Source organism: Anabrus simplex, chromosome 4 (assembly GCF_040414725.1).
Source record: "Anabrus simplex isolate iqAnaSimp1 chromosome 4, ASM4041472v1, whole genome shotgun sequence".
NCBI classification, from domain to species: domain Eukaryota; kingdom Metazoa; phylum Arthropoda; class Insecta; order Orthoptera; family Tettigoniidae; genus Anabrus; species Anabrus simplex.
In genome coordinates this window covers 319,773,978-319,791,786 of record NC_090268.1, presented here as the reverse complement: position 1 = coordinate 319,791,786, position 17,809 = coordinate 319,773,978, and the positions used below count along the sequence as shown (strand labels likewise).

At 37.5% G+C, this 17,809-nt stretch overlaps 1 protein-coding gene across 1 annotated transcript in view; it reads right to left on the bottom strand.

The window, feature by feature from the left end:
* Positions 1–17,809, bottom strand: part of LOC136871936 (uncharacterized) — an 87,521-nt gene that overhangs the window by 45,194 nt on the left and 24,518 nt on the right. The window contains exon 2 of the mRNA XM_067145676.2: positions 17,171–17,223. The gene's annotated coding sequence lies outside the window, so the exon portion shown is untranslated. The remainder of the gene's footprint in view (positions 1–17,170; positions 17,224–17,809) is intronic.

The following is a 17,809-nucleotide window of genomic DNA, read 5'->3' as shown; positions in this document are numbered from 1 at the left end:
AGTCTATTATCCAGTACGTTTTTCAAATAGGCTATCTTTAGAGTATGGCACAGAAGTCAAATTGGCCAGTAATTGCCTAATGTGACATCTCCCTTCCCTTTCCAGATTGGTACAGTAGTGTTGGAGGTCCACACTGGAAAGCTTGTTCTCAACTATAAATTGACTGATGTAACAAGGAATTCCACACCAGACTGCCCAAGCATCTTCCAGATATTGGCTGGTACACTGTCATAGTCAATTGCTTCCCCTTTCTTCATTTGCTGGAAGTCTACCATCACTTCATAGTAAATGAATGGCCTGTATTTTGACTTTACAAAGTCAACTGTAGAGGACAATACAACAGCAGACATTCTAAACATAACCCAGTAACCTTGTCGGCAAGTTTTTCCACTACTTTCAAATGCTGATCTATTACTGCACCACTCACATTGAAACCCTGTTCAAGTAGAGGATTTTACACAAGCTTGAATTTTCACTAGGATGATGTATAAAACACTGTTTACCGTATCTAATATTCACTCCTAAATAAAGTTTCATATTCCCACCAGCCATGTCAATTTATGGCAATGACAGTGAAACCGATAGTACAAAATTCTACAAGTGTTTTGCGCAAGATATCTTCTGTCATCACCTAATCAAATTTGCAATAGATAGGTTGTTTCCACACTAACTAAACCTCTAGCTACGACAATTTGACAAGTCTTGTGTGGTCTTACCCTCTGTTGCAGTTTATCAATGCAAATTTATTCGATATATACATTTTATCAAATACCAGAACAGTTAAACACTCCTGACTACTTAATTTAAACAAACACATCGCACAGTATATCGCATTCTAAATCGGAACATTCTGCCCATGTGCGCAATGTTGAAGGAGCCAGAAATGGATAATGATGGGCTCTTACGTAACTGTATGATTTTCACGTTTTATCAACACTTATTTGCCCTGGAGAAAAAATATGTCCGAACATTGAAGCAATTCTCTCAGAAATGTCATTTGCCTTTTTCAGTTGTAATTCCCCCTCATTCTTCAATAGCTGTTCACATTTTTTTCCATAGGTCACTATTTTCTCTTTCCAACAGTAGGATCTTGCTTCTCAAATCATCCAGTTTGTTCGTTCCATTGTCTCCACCATAGTTCTCCTTTTTTCAGTTTCCTTAAAATCAACTGCTCTGCTATTTCCCTCCAATATTCAGGGAGCCTGTTTTACTCGGTATGCAGAAGTAATCCCATCTATCGGAGATGAGTGGCAATATTAGGACAAAGAACATCACAAATTCACAACAATCAATTGTCAATGTAATGTTACTGTTGATCAATTTTGTGAGCTTTCGATGCTGTAGGCCTTCACATTTAGTTTTCTTCCGACTTTCACATACCACTCTTATCATAGTCGATATCGTAAAACTGTATAAAACATAAATGATCGGAAATTGTGTTCTCCATAAATGATGTGATGTGGTACTTTTCGATAGGATCGATAACATAGGTATTTAAGAATTAAATTTTAGGCGCCTTCCCCTAAACTACCTTATCAACCAGGGTGAATAAAATTGCTTATAATTTAGACTGAAGTTTCTTATTCTTCGACTCTATATACCGATTTTCATTAAATTCACCCATTTTCTCGTGGCTCGGCGATGATAATGACTTAGCAACAAAAATACAAATTCATTATTTTCTCTGTTATCATAGCCGGCACAATAAAAATGTATAAGACATAAATGATCGGAAATTTAATTCTATATAACTTATGCAGTATTTATCGATAGAACCACTAATAACAGAAATATTGGAGAATTAAATTTTAGGCCTTCCCTAAACTACCATTTCGCTCAGCGTGAATGAAATGATTTAGAGCCTAGATTGTAGTGTCTCATTGTCCGACTTTACATACCGATTTTCATTAAATTCTCTTCAACCGTTTTCTCATGATGTGTATACGTACAGACAGACAGAAATTAAGTTAAAGGAAAAGTGCATTTCCTCTTTAGCGTGGAAACGACCAATACAGATATACCATTCTTTTTGGATTCTGAGCAATGTACAGACAAAACTCTTATTTTATATTAGTGTAAAATGAACTTACATTGGCTAGAAAATAATGTGCAGTTAAGATATGTCACACCCGTAACCACTGAGCATAAAATTATTTCAGATTTGTTCCACTGCCAACTACTATTGATATCTGTATATAAAAAAAGGTCTTTGAAGTGGAAAGATTCACAGAAATCAGGTACTGAACTTGGCAGACACAAAAGTGATGTCCTTTTCCTGTTACAGCCGTAACCATGTATAATTCATTTATTAATGTTATTAAATCAGTGATAGGAAACAATTTAATCAGTTGGGATATTGAGCAAGTATGGTTACAATGTTTCCCAGATTGGTGAAAATTGAAGGTGTTATTTCTTTACCCTTGAAGTAGCAAATGCTTGGTACCAAGTATTTCTTCCGTTCCTCCTGGAGCAGCAACTGATATTGGACATTTCATCACAATAATCAAATTACAAGTCATTGTATGGTGCTAACTACATGTCAATCAAAAGAGAATTACTTTATATTTGCATATTATACTGATGATATGTAAAATTATATTAAATAATCTCAATCTGCAGTCTTGCGCTAGCAGTTAGGCAATTACTCACTGGCCATGTGTGTCTCAGCTACATTTGGTCGCCAGTTTTCCTTCCGAAGTATTTATATGCACTCAAATATCTGGCAACGTAACATTTCTTGATTAATCTGATAGACTGAATTTGACTGGCGAGATAAATTTAGTGTGCTAGCAAGAAATCTTCGTGGTGTCTTCTTGAGTAGGCTAATGTTCCAAGTTGCCTTTTTAATCTCTGAAGTGCACAAGATGCAGTGTACAACTGGTTTATGAACATGTTTTAATTCAGTCCAATAAACTATATATTTATTTGCTATAAAACTGTGCTCCTTTCGTATTTCTTTTTTTTTTTTTTTTTTTTGAATGTTTCCTAAATATAAACGTTATATACAGTGAAAGTTTTTCAAAAATACATAATTTAAACAAAATGAATAGATTATTAGTCTTGACTTTTTGGGAAGATAAATAACTGTTGTGCCATTGCATTTTACATCATGTAAAAAAAAATGTCGCCTAATGGCTGAATGAAGTTATGCGAAACGCATTTAGGCAGAGCGAAGGCGAACTAGAATATGATTCAGAAGTTAATACGGGCCTAAATTAGAGAACAGCGTGATCAATATGGCAGTGGAGAAGAAGACAAAGAATGAGCTAGATTGTTTAAAAAAAAAAGGATTATATGACTACTACAACACCGCCAAAGAAAGATAATAAATACTTAAAGGGAAGAAAACGAAAAGCACTTCAGAAAGAAATATACCCATTCATAGAAGTATTTCTTACAAGAGAAGAGACTGACAACCAAACAAAGTTGCTATATGATAGCCAAGGTAGCAATAGTCGGCGAAATATCGAGAATGCGAAGTGGAATCCAAGATATATTCAAGAAGAAAGAAGAGAAAATATAAATTATCACAGAAAAACAAGCAGATTGTTAAAACCTGATCATCTTGGAAATGAAGTATAGATTGGGAGAAATACCAAGATTCCCATTATACAATTCAGAGCAGTCTTATATAAAACAACGGAACCAGAAAAGCAATAGACCTACATATTATATATTTGATAAGGATATCGATATGAATTCCCATATCTCATCTGCATATTTCTTTTCAACATGAGTTCAAGCAAGAAGATCGGCATGAATTCCAGTTAAATTTGCAGCGGGCGGCCCTAGAGATGTTCTCGACACCGCGGAATCGGTCCCACCTGAGAAGTTGGTTTTCCGAGCGGCCGAGAGAGTAACAGGCCAAGGATGGATGGCATCTGAATCTCCCCAAACCGGAGAATGATTGAGCGAAGTTCCCATAAATTACAATTCCTACTTGAAATACATTTTTTTAAATGTCTCTAACCTAAAACGAAGAGTATGTAGTTGTACTATGAATATATTCAATGTAAAGTAAATTTTAAATTAAGCTCTCGCATATTAATCTAAATCAGAGTCGATACATAAGAATAGAGCAGTTTCCAATGCGTGTAGAATACATAAAAATGCTGTGGATGTGCAAGTCGTCTTGATAATATTGAACAGGTAAGGTTTACTAGTAAAAAAACCAGCAATGGTTGAGAACTAGATATTATAATATATGAAAGGTACAGAGGGAAAAAACCCAGGTAAGTAGCTTTTTTCATGAAACCCAGGAAACAGTTCTTTAATTTCAAAACGTAATAAGTGCTTCTAAAACAATGTAATTATTTGAAGCAAAGTGAAATATTGAAGTCTTAGGTGTAGTGAACCAAGTAAAAGGGTGCTTAGTGCCCTGAATGTCAAGAGTATCAAACAAAGTCAAAAATTTCACTCATACACCACTTTCTTCATGGAAAAAACCAGGTAACTCACCTGAAACAGGAAGAAAACCAGGCATGTCAGGCCCTATAATTTTGTGTGCAAGACTGTAAGACGATATAATTACTATTATTTTAATAAAATTCAATAATAATAATAATAATAATAATAATAATAATAATAATAATAATAATAAAGCCATGATAACTCACTATTTATCATTCATGTGCCAATCCCTGGAAAAACTTCACTGCTGGCCGACCACAAAATTTCATGAGGATCATTATATCTTGGTACTTAGCTTTGGAAATACGAAGACCTGAGGGCAATTGAGAGATTTGTTACACATTTTCCACACAAGTAATTTTAACAGGAACTTTAAAGGAGAGAATTAGATACATATATTAACAATTTTACCTGAACAAGCCAAAGAAGGTAGCTCGAATCATCCATTCTTCTGTGTTGGAACACCTTTGACAGCCTTTTTTATGATGCTGGATTCAAAAGAGCCATTATAAGAAGCTCGCCAGTGCAGGAGTCGAGGGTGGTTGGATGAGACCACAAGTTCCCTGACGGGTTGGGTCTTAAACGGACATTTAAGTACATATTACTGATCTCAAAAAATCTTTCCAAGCAAATAGCATTTCCTTGCAGACTGTCACCACAGTGAAAGGCGATGGTTTCAATCTTGAGTTTTCAATCATGCTAATGAGGTCGTTTGGAGTTTCCATCCTTTGTTTCATACTCTACAGCCCAACGTCCTTATTAGATTCCATGTATGAATGTCCTCATTCTGGAAATGTGATCTTCAAGTTTGTTAAGCCATGTAATTAGATTATCAACAACATAGTGCATGAAGCGAAAAATGATGAAATTCTTGTTTTGCCCTCCAGCAGTAACAAAATACTTGAAGCTCTTCAACTTCATCATCAAGGTAGTTCATAATGAAATGAAAGAGAAAGGAGGCAACCTCGTTGGGCCCTTTCTTCCCAATACCCTCATGGTACACGTAGAAAACCGACTTCCCAGTAGAGATAATGTAGATGTTAAATGAATACATTGATAGCTGACGCTTGTAGTATACATCGTTTGTACTTATATTTGGTTTTGTAACATTTTTTGGCAAAATCCATACAAATTGCTTCCATCTTTGATTTCATAGATTTGTGTTTTGCAACTCTTACGTTGGAGGAATGATTCAGCCTTTTTTTTCTTGTAAAGAATATTCAAGGTTGTCAGCTCTTTAATTTCTTCTTTATCCTCTTCTGGGGACAGCGCTTTTAGTTTGGCTGAAAATTTGTCACGAGTGCATGTGTCACTATATGGGTATCCAAATGATATGTTGAAATCCTTATTCATAATGCACCTGTAGGTTTCATGGATACATGAACTGCACGATTCATTTCTTTAAACATCAGAAACATCTTCACATTCAACTCTTCAGGCAAATATTTATTTTTGGAATCCTTTAAGCTATAATGGCTTTGTTGGCCTTTAAAGCTGCTTATGTGACTGCACAAAAATGATCTTGTAGATTCGTCAAGCTTCCTGTGAAGAGATGTATGTTTACCTCTCTTATCTCGCGGTGGACAACCAGCCATTTTCAAGCTTTTCTGTAAATATTCCAGTTTGTCTTCTGTGATGCCATGTATTGCACAAAATGCTTTTGCACAAACTGGTATATCATGATTATGGTCAGATCTGTCACCGACTTGAACCCTATATGCAAATGAAGCCGCTCGTAATTTTGCAAGTTCTTCTGCCTGGCGTGGTCTCCTTTTTTTTAAACAGGTAGTACTGTTATTAACCCTCCCAAATATGCATTCTGATCATTGTGTGTTTCTAGACTGTTGAAATTGTGTAGTATTTTAGCTCTTTCTGCTTCAGTGGCGACTTCAAAACATTTAAAACGAGAGCACTTGCAAGCATTCCCTTAATTTCTTACCGACATCTTCAATCCGGCCAGTTTTCTTCCGTTTCTTAGGCTCATATCGTGGTATACAATCTTCTTCAATCGCCAATGTTGACATCATAACATCACGTCACGCTGTTACAAAGTATTGGAATAATAACTTGCACTAATAAACAGAATGCAAAAACAACCGACTCACAAGAGTTACAATGAGATACTCGCGGAATATTTCAGCGATCACACTGCTCTCTATTGGGAGGTAGATGACTTGCCTGGTTTTTTCCCCCTGTAACAATTGAGTTACCTGCTTCTTTTCCTGTACGCCAAATCTTTGAAGGTAAATAAAACTATGACTAACCTGTTTCTTTGCCTGTTTCAAATGTCTAACATAGTCCTTTCCATGGAGAATCTAATGGCACCTCAAACTAAATTTCGATTAAAAAGTGACTTACCTGGTTTTTACCATGTATCCTTCATATAAGGCAACCTAATGTCTAGCGTGAAAAGCATATGTAGGCTTAAGTATGGATATGCAGGCAGATATGTGTTTTCGTTGTCATTGAAAAGCAAGGAGTAATGTGTTGGTAAACTCGGGAGTTAGATGTCCTCAGAATGGAATAATATATGACCTATGGCCGGTTTCTGGTACACCACAGTTACCTGTGAGTTACCTAAATGTGTTTGTAACCTTAACTGCGCTGCTAACTTTAACGAGTTTCCAGAAACTTAAATCCAGTTTTATAAGCCCTGGTAATGAACAGTGCTGTTATCGCCATGTTTAGTATCTGTCATCCTCCAGTAGAAGTCTCTACGCAATTGATTTTAAGGTTAGTTTGGTAATATCTAGTTATGGTTGGCAAATATGTACACAGTCATCTCAATCAATTTGATTAGCATGTAATAATCTCTCATAGGAATATATGTACAATCTAATAATGCAAACAGATATATTTCCCGTTCTTTCTTATTTACAGTACGCAGACATCGCCTTATATTTCACCTTGATCGTTGTCAGTAAAATTATAAAAAATACACAGCACTTACCAAACAGATCACTTTTCACTGATCCAGAACACAACAAACAAACGAAAATATCACAAATGAAAACGTGCTGCACACTTTGGAAGCTATCATTCCAGCACTGAAGTTCTGCACTGATGGTGCGATATCCATTTGTTCTCGCTCCAACTGTGCAGATTTTTTTTAGTACACTGCAAACAAACCAAAAATTCCTACTTAAAACACGCATATGCCGTTTTCCCTTTAGGGATGCTGGACATGTATGGCAAGATTGCTGTTTCTTCAGTTTTTCTTCCGTATCTCGTCGCCGAGTCTTACGTGCAAAATGTTGCTTATTCCTGCTCGTATCTCTCTGAGAACTCGCTCACTTATCATTCTTCTTTAACATGTAATTTCATCTGATCAGATGCCAAACCCTTCAAGAATTCCATTTTTCCGGGTTGTCATGGCACAACTTGGACAACACGAAAGCCTTGCAAACTGCGATCTCAAAAAAAAGCCGGATCACTTAATTTTTCATTAGTACTGTAGTTCCCTAATGTCTCCTCCAACTGAGAATTTATAGTTCATAATAACTGCAACGACTAGTAATTTGAGATGTTTTACTTACACTGACCACGCAACATACCTTGACAAAAATACTCTCGTAACTGCTGACGTTAAGTCCATTTGAGAATTTCTATCGAACCTAGCGAGGTAACCCTGACTCAGGGTGTTGTGTGTGTTGACACAGATAAGATGATGACATAACCTACATCTCCCTGCAAGATTTTTAATTAAGTCCAGATGTTTTATGTTTATTGGGCATCTATGAGACCTCACGTCACTGGTTAAAGAATATAATAACATTAAAAAGGCAATGAAAAATCAACACTTATATTAAATGCATACCGGTACCGTACCTATGATATCTATTATTTAATACAATGTAAATATAAATGCTAAATACTCAATTTCGGATTGGGTATTAACTAACTGTTGGTGGGACTCATGATTCAAAGGCTAACAAAAGAGATCTTAACATTATAGCTACGGTACACTGAAAGATCAATTTGAGCCTGAAAAAATCTGTTTGATTCGAGTTCTGTTTCATTTGAAGATTCATTTCCCGTATTGCAAGATGCATCTACATTAGAGGAGTCATGCTCCGAGAAGATTATAACCTAAACAGATAACACCACACAAGTGGAATCAGTGACTAATGCAGGTGATAACGTGGAAGTAAATGTACTGACCGAAATATTGTCGATTCCAGCACATCCAAGCACGTTAAAACCACAATGAATGACTGTAAATATATTATAAGCAGTTCGTTATCACTTAGTAATGTTTATGAAACTAATAAGATCTTGTACGAAACGGTACATAGCAGTATTTGTTGCAATCAGTTCTAACATCAAGGTAACTACAGCACTAGCTGCAGTTACCAGTCATTGCGCAGATAACTATCAAGAATCAAGAAGCCGATAACTGTTTCGGAAACACATTTTAAACATATCACCGTGTTAAGCCACTAATAATTACGCATCTACAGATAACTGTCATTCCAGAAACCGGCCACCAGTGTAATTTAAATAGCTATAGTTATGTATGCCTAGTCGAGGGAGATGTATTTATGAGAAAGGTTGAGACGTTTAAGAAGAAATGGATATATACAGAGAGGATTAAAACAAATATGTAAGCCGCGAGTTGTAGTAAATGAAGTTTATAATCGTCGAAGAGGATTAGCATTAGCAATGCACAGAATAAATAGTTTGGGATACGAGATGTAAGTAGCTTAAGATTTGGTCATGTTCAGACTACATTGAAGAACCAAGGAATTTCATCGAGGACATATCTGACCGAGAATAATGAATGCTAAGCCTGGTCCGACTTATATTGTGGGTATATCCATGCAATAAAGATTAACATGTTAGGTGACACCTATATCGAACATCTCATGTGTGTCTAATATTATAATATATTGAGAAAAGGGATGAAATAATTTAACGTTGTTGAGCGATAGTCGTAGTCAAGCTGTTCATTGAATTTTAAGAGCTGTATACAGGCAACGGAGTGTTATACTACATTGATGTTGGAGCACATGATTTTAAAATAAAAGCTGTAATCAAATAAGAATTATTTTTTTGCTATTGGCTTTACGTCGCACCGACACAGATATGTCTAATGGCGACGATGGGACAGGAAAGGGCTGGGTGTGGGAAGGAAGTGGCCGTGGCCTTAATTAAGGTACAACCCCAGCATTTGCCTGGTGTGAAAATAGGAAACCACGGAAAACCATCTTCAGGGCTGCCGACAGTGGGGCTCGAACCCACTATCTCCCGAATATTGGATACTGGCCGCACTTAAGCGACTGCAGCTACCGAGCTCGATCCAAGTAAGAATTGGCAGACTTATAAGTTGGTCAGAAATTTTCATTTTAGAGATTATGATATGATTGAAATATCCCAGTAAATTAAGATCAGGTTAGTAGATGCAAGATTTTGCTGTTTAGGGAAGAAGTGGAACTTAGCACAACATTTCGAAGGTAGTCATAAGGAATAGCCATGAGGATAGAAAGATAAGTTATGGTCTAGTATACAAAATCAAATTAGGAAATTGATAGTCATGTTGAAAACAGTTTTGTTTCGAGTGATCTACATATTAGTGGATACGTGTTGGAAAGGAAGTGAGGCTAATCATTACCAAATAGGTATTGTATGTTGGTTGACTAATCTTAAAGAAAGCACTGAGGCAGAATTTCAAGCAGAGAAACTTTTATACGAGACAATCACCACCTCAGTTAATGAACAAAAATACTTGGGAGTAACAGTGCAGACTCACAGAAAAGTGTTCACGGAACACATTAAAGACAGAACTGTAGCGGGAACCACAGCGATGAACGACAAAAGACACATTAATCAGATCTCACTGGATACAACAAGAGTAGAATTCAAGATGAAAATAACTGGGGGCACTTGTGACAATCTTAGCAAGCGAGAGATGAAAGAAATAGAGGCGGTCAAAGCAACAGGTATACCTGAAAAGATTTTTAGGTATATCCCAATTTACACCATCTCGTTTAGTGCATGAAATGACAAGAGAGACTTTCTTTATAGAAGACTAATTGCTACAGATAGAACTACTCAATACAAGAAGCTAAAAGGAAATTTTGGAATGAATGAGAAAATGAAATATGAGAGGATTTCTACTCTATGATGCATTAACAGCTGAGTAGACAAACAGCAGATGTGAACCAAGACCTTCAGTTACTCGCTTTGCTATGCATTGCTTTCATTACAAAATTTGTCAACAAAAGAAATATGTACCATGAACCTGATTTAAACTGAATATGTACATGGTGCGACTAGCTATGTGGAAGATACCATGCCATTCAGTGCAAGGAAAGTACAATATCTTTGAAATGAGCACTGAATAACCTAGTTTATGTAGTGTGAATTTGCATATTATTTATATTTAAAACTATTAGCAGAACAGTATTAATAAAAAAAAATATGTGGCAGTGGTAGAAAAACAACCATTGTATCCCCTTCCTATTTTACAAAGCGACTAAAAGTGCACCAGGAGTGCAACTTGAGAGCGTGGGTTGGCGATCACACGGCTCTTAGCCGATTCCTGGCATTGCTTCCACTTGTGCCAGGTTTCTCACTTTCACCCAGCCTATCCAACCTTCCTTAGTCAACTCTTGCTCTTTTCTGACCCCGACAGTAATATGTTTGTGAGGCCTAGGTCTTGAGTATATGGCTTATGACACCTTTAGCAATATGAATATAAGATCTATGATAGTTAATGGAACTTAATGTAATGTGCTATAAACATTACCAAGATTTTAGGAAAGAATATTTGGCAACATTGACAAAGACAGCTCCTCTTTATGATATACAATTTTATGCTTTTTAAATCAGTTACAAAATATGAGGAGATATTGCAGCACTGAACTTGATCAAAGTTACACAGACAAAATTACAAAAAGGATCGCACGTTCCTTTCTATAACTTGATTGGGCACTTGTTTCTTTCTATTACTTACATTGACCCATTAAGCTTTACTTGTTAACACTGTTAATGCCTACAGCATTCCATCACCCTTGTACTTCCCCTTCCCTCCCCAAGGAACAGAGTTGTTGCTTACAGAATTTCCCTCAGCAGCCCCCTACATAACCATGACCAAAGCAAGGGAACTGCCTTCAGTTCAAACGGAGTCACTGGAGGTAACGGACGGTTGATTAGCAGCATAGATAAGTTATAAAAACTTTCTGGAAGTTACGAAAGTGACAGTGGAGGACCACTACATTCACTATTTATCTCACTTGTTCATAACATCATCCATACCTGCCAACTTTTAGGAACCAAAAATAGAAAGATTTTTTAATTCTTGGATATCATCACACATATTCCACCACAGTCTAGATGAAAAAAAAAGGTCAGGATGACAAGCATACATATCTACAGTTACAATGCGAATTGATCATTAAATTTAAAATCAAACTAAGGAAACACAAAAATGGTTCTAAGAAAATGTACCTAATCATTCTCATTTATGACACGTACATACGAATAATATTTATGAACACCGACATACGCAACAAAATGCATAATACTGTATTTTCTCGCGTAATCAACGCACTTTTTGACAAAAAAAATAAAGGCAAAAACTTTGGATGCGTAAATTATTCAAGGAATTCAGATATATACAAATTATTTACAATTCATTTATATTTAAAAGATACATCAAATATAATATAAACATAATCGATTCAACTCATTTGCGGTTATCGTCATTTCGCATAAAATTGCAGCGTGAGATTTTTACAGAAAAGTCGTATAGGATACATCAGGTAAGTTAGAAACGTGGGTTGGAAGTACCGACACTGGAAAATAGTCTTCCCATTACGAGCTGGCAATACAACCTGAAGTGAAATAAACATGAACTAACAAAAGTACAATTCGTGTAATGTCATAACAATGACATACCAGCACAAAGAAAGAAAAAAGAGTAAACTGTGCAACACGAGAAAGGCCAGGCATCGAAGGAGGGACCCTACTACATTACCCTAAACTGTTCTTATCCAATCTTGTACGAGTGGCAAGTGTCAATCCACCCTTTTTTCTTGAATACGAACGTGGATCACTCGCGGAAATTTTGCTTTAGGCATTGTTTTTTGTTTTAGAACAATGTAAGGTGCAAGCTTTCTACCATCAGTTGTTAGAGCAAGCATTGCAGTACATTGTTTTTTGCTCCCGGTAGCACGTACGATAACACTTATGTTCCTTTCTCATGGACTGTCCGACTTCTTGGCATATGGAAACTGACTGGTGTCTGACCTGTGGTTCCTATAAGGGAGATCAAATATTCCTTCACTTTACGCTTCTCAATCACAAAGCAATGAAAATGGTTGAAATCGATCGTTATTTTTTGGCATAATATTGTTCTTTGTCGAAGAGAAAGAACATTTCTCTTCATAAAATTAATCAAGCCTCGGCTAACGTTAAAATCCGAGACACTGATTCCATGTGCAGCGGCTATTTCTCATTCTTTAAAATACAGCATTTCGTGAGAAACGGCTTATCCAACGTTGCATAACAAAAACATATATTTAAACAGATCCTCCACTACTTGCGTAAACTTGCCCCTTTTTGGTACGCGAAATGCTTTGCGAGACTTGTTGGCTGCTTCAAGTGCGCTTCTGTTATTGCGGTAGCGCACATTTCATTTGGACTGAATACTTGCTGCCCGCTACCTTATTCCCGTACGTTTCGGCGTAACTGATCACTGCGAGTTTGAATGATGCAGTATTACTCGAATACTGTGGACTGAAACAATTTTGAGATCACAGAATGTCCCTTACCTGAAACATTCGTAAAACTAGTGCAGTGGGATAATAACAGTACGTTGCCCTGTATTTGGAATGCCCACATTCGCAATAGGAAGCCTGCTACTTTAGTAGTAGACATCTTTATTCCTAAACGTATCCGGAGCTGCGTGATTGTGGGTGCATCAAATACGTGAACATTTCTTAACAACATTCAACTAATTAAAATTATGCACTTAAATACGCGAAACGACCACATACAAAACAATTCAATATGTCCCATACATTAACATAAGACTTTGACAGAGGGGGAAAGCATAGAAATGCAAGAAAAAACATGTGGCCTATACAACTTCGACGAAACTACGCACTAGAGGTGTGTTGGTACTGGTGTACCGGTACGCGTCACCTATTCTCGGAACGGAGCAGTGACAACCTGCTCCAGGAGTCTCTTCTCTACCGGTCCACTGCTATTATGACAGTGTTGCGCTGCTACTCGCAGCTTGCTGCTACCGGTCCGGGCCCACTGCTATTGTGACAGTGTTGCGCTGCGACTGGCAGTTTGCTGCTACCGGTCCGGGCCCACAGCTACTGTGACAGTGTTGCGCTGTGACTGGCAGTTTGCTGTACCGAGAAGTGTTGTTACTGCTATTCGCAAACGGTCCAGTGATCCAGCCATCGTCGTCCCGTACCGTTAGGGAGTTTGTGACAAGAAGAGGATGGAGACATACTGGTACGGGGTTCATTATTTCATGTGAACGAAAGAAATTCACAGTAATCTACTTCAACACTAAAATGTTTCTACAAATAATAATAATAATAATAATAATAATAATAATAATAATATCTTATTACTTTATTATCGTGATTATTATCAACGGTTGTTTTTCTTAACATAGTTAAAATATAGTCAATGTCACTTTAGATACTATAACTAAACATTCAATCTCGCGAATATGATCAATGAACATTTTAAATTCACAACTCTGAATACTTTTTAAAACGTCAGATGTTTCAAAATGATTCTCGGCGATTTCTAAACAATACTATAGGCCTAAGTCATTCACATGTCAGAACCTCAGCTAAGAATTGCACACAAAATTGTTCCATTTTCTCGAGTTGGGAGGTAATTGGGTGAAAGTAATCGGATTAGGCCTACTTGTAACGATTACATTCATAGCAAAATTTACTTGTAATCGTTACGTGTTACAAAAAGAATAATTCTTACTTGTAAATTATTTCTTAAAATAAAATTGTGCCGGGCGGAGTAGCTTGGTCGGTACAGCGCTGGCTTTCTAGCCCCAACTTGGCAGATTCGATCCTGGCTCAGTCCAGTGGATCTGAAGGTGCTCAAATTCGACAGCCTCGAATAGTCTTTTTTTAAAAATGTTTTTGTTCTCTTTTACAATCTGCTTTACGTCGCGCTGTCACGAACCTGTGATGACGACATAGGAAAGGACTAGGCGTAGGAAGCGACCGTGGCCAGCATTTGCCTGGTGTGAAAATGGGAAACAACGGAAAACCACTTTCAAGGCTTCCGATAGTGGGGTTCGAACCCATTATCTCCCGAAAAGAAGTTGAAAGAGACGTAACCCAAACCGTATAGCCAGTTGCTCGGTCAATAAATTTACTTACACTGCCAGGCTGGAGTGGCTCAAACAGTTGATGGGCTGGCCTTCTGACCCCAACTTGGCAGGTTCGATCCTGGCTCAGTCCGGTGGTATTTGAAGGTGCTCAAATACGTCAGCCTCGTGTCGGTAGATTTATAAACACGTAAAAGAACTCCTGCGGGACTAAATTCCGGCACCTCGGCGTCTCCAAAAACCGTAAAAGTAGTTATTGGGACGTAAAACAAATAACATTATTATATATGTAATTATTAATTGAAGATAAAAAATATTTTCGAGCCTTTCAACCTACCACAAGTGTGCCATTATCGAATCGGATAAGACAGGCGTGATCATGACATCATCGAAGAACAGAGCAAATCGTGCATCCCCTGGCTACGTAAGTCTACTATGCTATGTTCCTAAGCTCCATTTATGCTTGTACTGGTTTGTCACTGGACGGCAGTGTGTCACCGCGTTCTGCTTGCTATGCCATGCTCCTCAGCTCCATCTGTGGCTGGACCGGCAACGTGTCATTGGAGCAGTGACACATTCTTTCTGGACCGTCACACCTCTAATACGCACAGAAACATTGTTAAGGCCGGGCGCACATTGGAACGCAGACGAAGCTACTAAAGCACCGCAGCGCAGCCTTTTGTAATTCACACAAATCATTGCACCACCGCAAGTTGACAGACAGGGCAGGTCAGAGCAGAACAGATAGGTTCTGCACCTACTTCCGCCTACCACACGCAGTCTTCGAAACACAGTTTCCTGCGCACGTGTCGCGTACTTAGTTGAGTAGTTGAGACACGGAGGAAAAAATTGTAAAAGCATCGCGGTCGTACCCTTTTTTGTACGATGTGAATCATGTGGACTACGTGAATAATAAATTAAAACTAGATATCTGGAGCTAAATTGCCAAGGACGTGAATGTTAACGATGATAAGTAGGCTACTATCAAAACAATTTATTCACAAATACTTTTTAGAAAATACTTTAGGAAAAGGACAAATGTGTAGAAAACGAATAATCGTAATACAATAAGTCATCTACGTAAATACGAAAATTAAAAAGAAATAAAACAATCTGAAGAATATGCCAGCACACCAGGCAATAATTCGGCTTCCCCAGGTATATTTTTGACGTTGCATAGAAGACTGAAAAAGGGAAACAATGCCAGTTACCTGGAATTTCTTGTCATCTTAGTAAGTCAGTAGTTCTCTCTTGAAACTTTATCCGCTTGCCACGGCACACTTCCTACCGTGTTGAAATAATTGGTAAACTTCTCTCTAACAATAAAAGCACTGGATGCACTCCTTCTCTTGTGTACAAATGGAAGCAACTGGTTCTCAGGCATTTTGACAATGTCCTCATCTACATTATTTTCAGACAAAGTGTATCTCAGAAAATTATGCAACACACAAGCTGCCTTTATGACTTTATCAACACTGTCAACTTTGATCTCGAATGGTTTTCTCGGAAAACACGGAACCTGGACGCCAGTATGCCAGAAGAACATTCAACAGTTTGCCTTGCTCGTGACAGCCTGTAATTGAAAATCTTATTTTCATAGTTTCCTGTTACACTTTGTTTGGGATACGGCCTCATGAATTTTTCAGACAATGGAAAGGCCTCATTACCAACAAAAACGTATGGCAACGGTTCTACAAAATTATTCACAAATGCTGGAAGCGGGATTTTCAAATTTTGTTCATTCGGAACTTAGATCATTGTTGCTAGCCATTGCTCCTTCCTTCTGAGAACTGACGCGAGACTGCGTGGCGATGTGCGCTCACATACACTTCGCAGTTTCTTCAGCGCTATGCTGTCCTGACCTGATCTGCCCGGCCTAACAGCGCACAAACAACTCAATAACGAACCCATTCTTTCGTCCCAATTACCTGAGTCGCTAGCGCGTGCTAGCCTCTCTTGCTTACAGGACGATTGCCGCCCCGAATGCCCAGCTGTATAAAGCACGCATGCTGCTGTGGTTAGCAAGAAACACTATACACGAAGGCGACTGACGAAACACTCACTAAATAAAGCAGCAAATACGCTTGAAACTGAGGTTTTGTAAATTATACTAGGGGAAGAGTATTGGCCGTACTAGAGGATATATTGGTCAAAAGTAGGAAGAAATAAAAATAAATCAGAAGAAGAGTTAAAAACCGGAAAGTTTCTGGGTAAATCGGAAGGGTGGCAGGTATGCATCACCTCTTCACAGTAATTGGTAAGTTTATGCAATATAAAAAAAAACATTGTAGACATATGCGCATGATTTAGTTATTTGACAGAATCCGAAGCTGCTCTACAAGAACGAAACATTCTTTGTTAAATACCATATAATTTTTTTACAAGTACACTATAGTGTTATGATGAGTATTTTCGACAGAAGATTGTAAGTTACATTACCATAGAACCTGACTCACGAAAGTCCAAGTTTTAAGTCCAATGGTGCCAATAACCTGAAAGTAAAACATCCTGTGACTATTCCAAAAGCAACTCATTTCAAATAGTCACATTATTTAAAAAGCCTACATTGACTGACATCAACCAAAACTAAACACTGGGGCCGATGACCTAAATGTTAGGCCCCTTTAAACAACAAGCATCATCACAAAGACGAAACACTTCATGGCATACCAGTATTGTTTCTATACAGCAACTCAATGATTGTAATTAACACAAAATGAAATATTCTTTACCATCTGATACGGCTATTTGTGTAAACACAGCCATCCAGTCAATCTGTCTGCTCTTCCAAAGAAGCATATGCAGCTATTTCCAGAACAATCAGGCCGGGACAAGTGCAATTTGAAATTACAACAAATTTGCCCAAGTCACAGTCTAAATGTAACTGGATTATACACACAGAACCAGAGCTGCAAAGGAAAATAAAATGAAACTTACGTAAAAATTATACATTAATTAAAGTTCATCATATTAAACAGCCCTTCAGAATACATTTCTATTATTAAGGTAAAAAATATACAGTTCACAACAACTCACGGATATTTCCAATCTGGTAAATATATTGGACTGTGTTTCAAA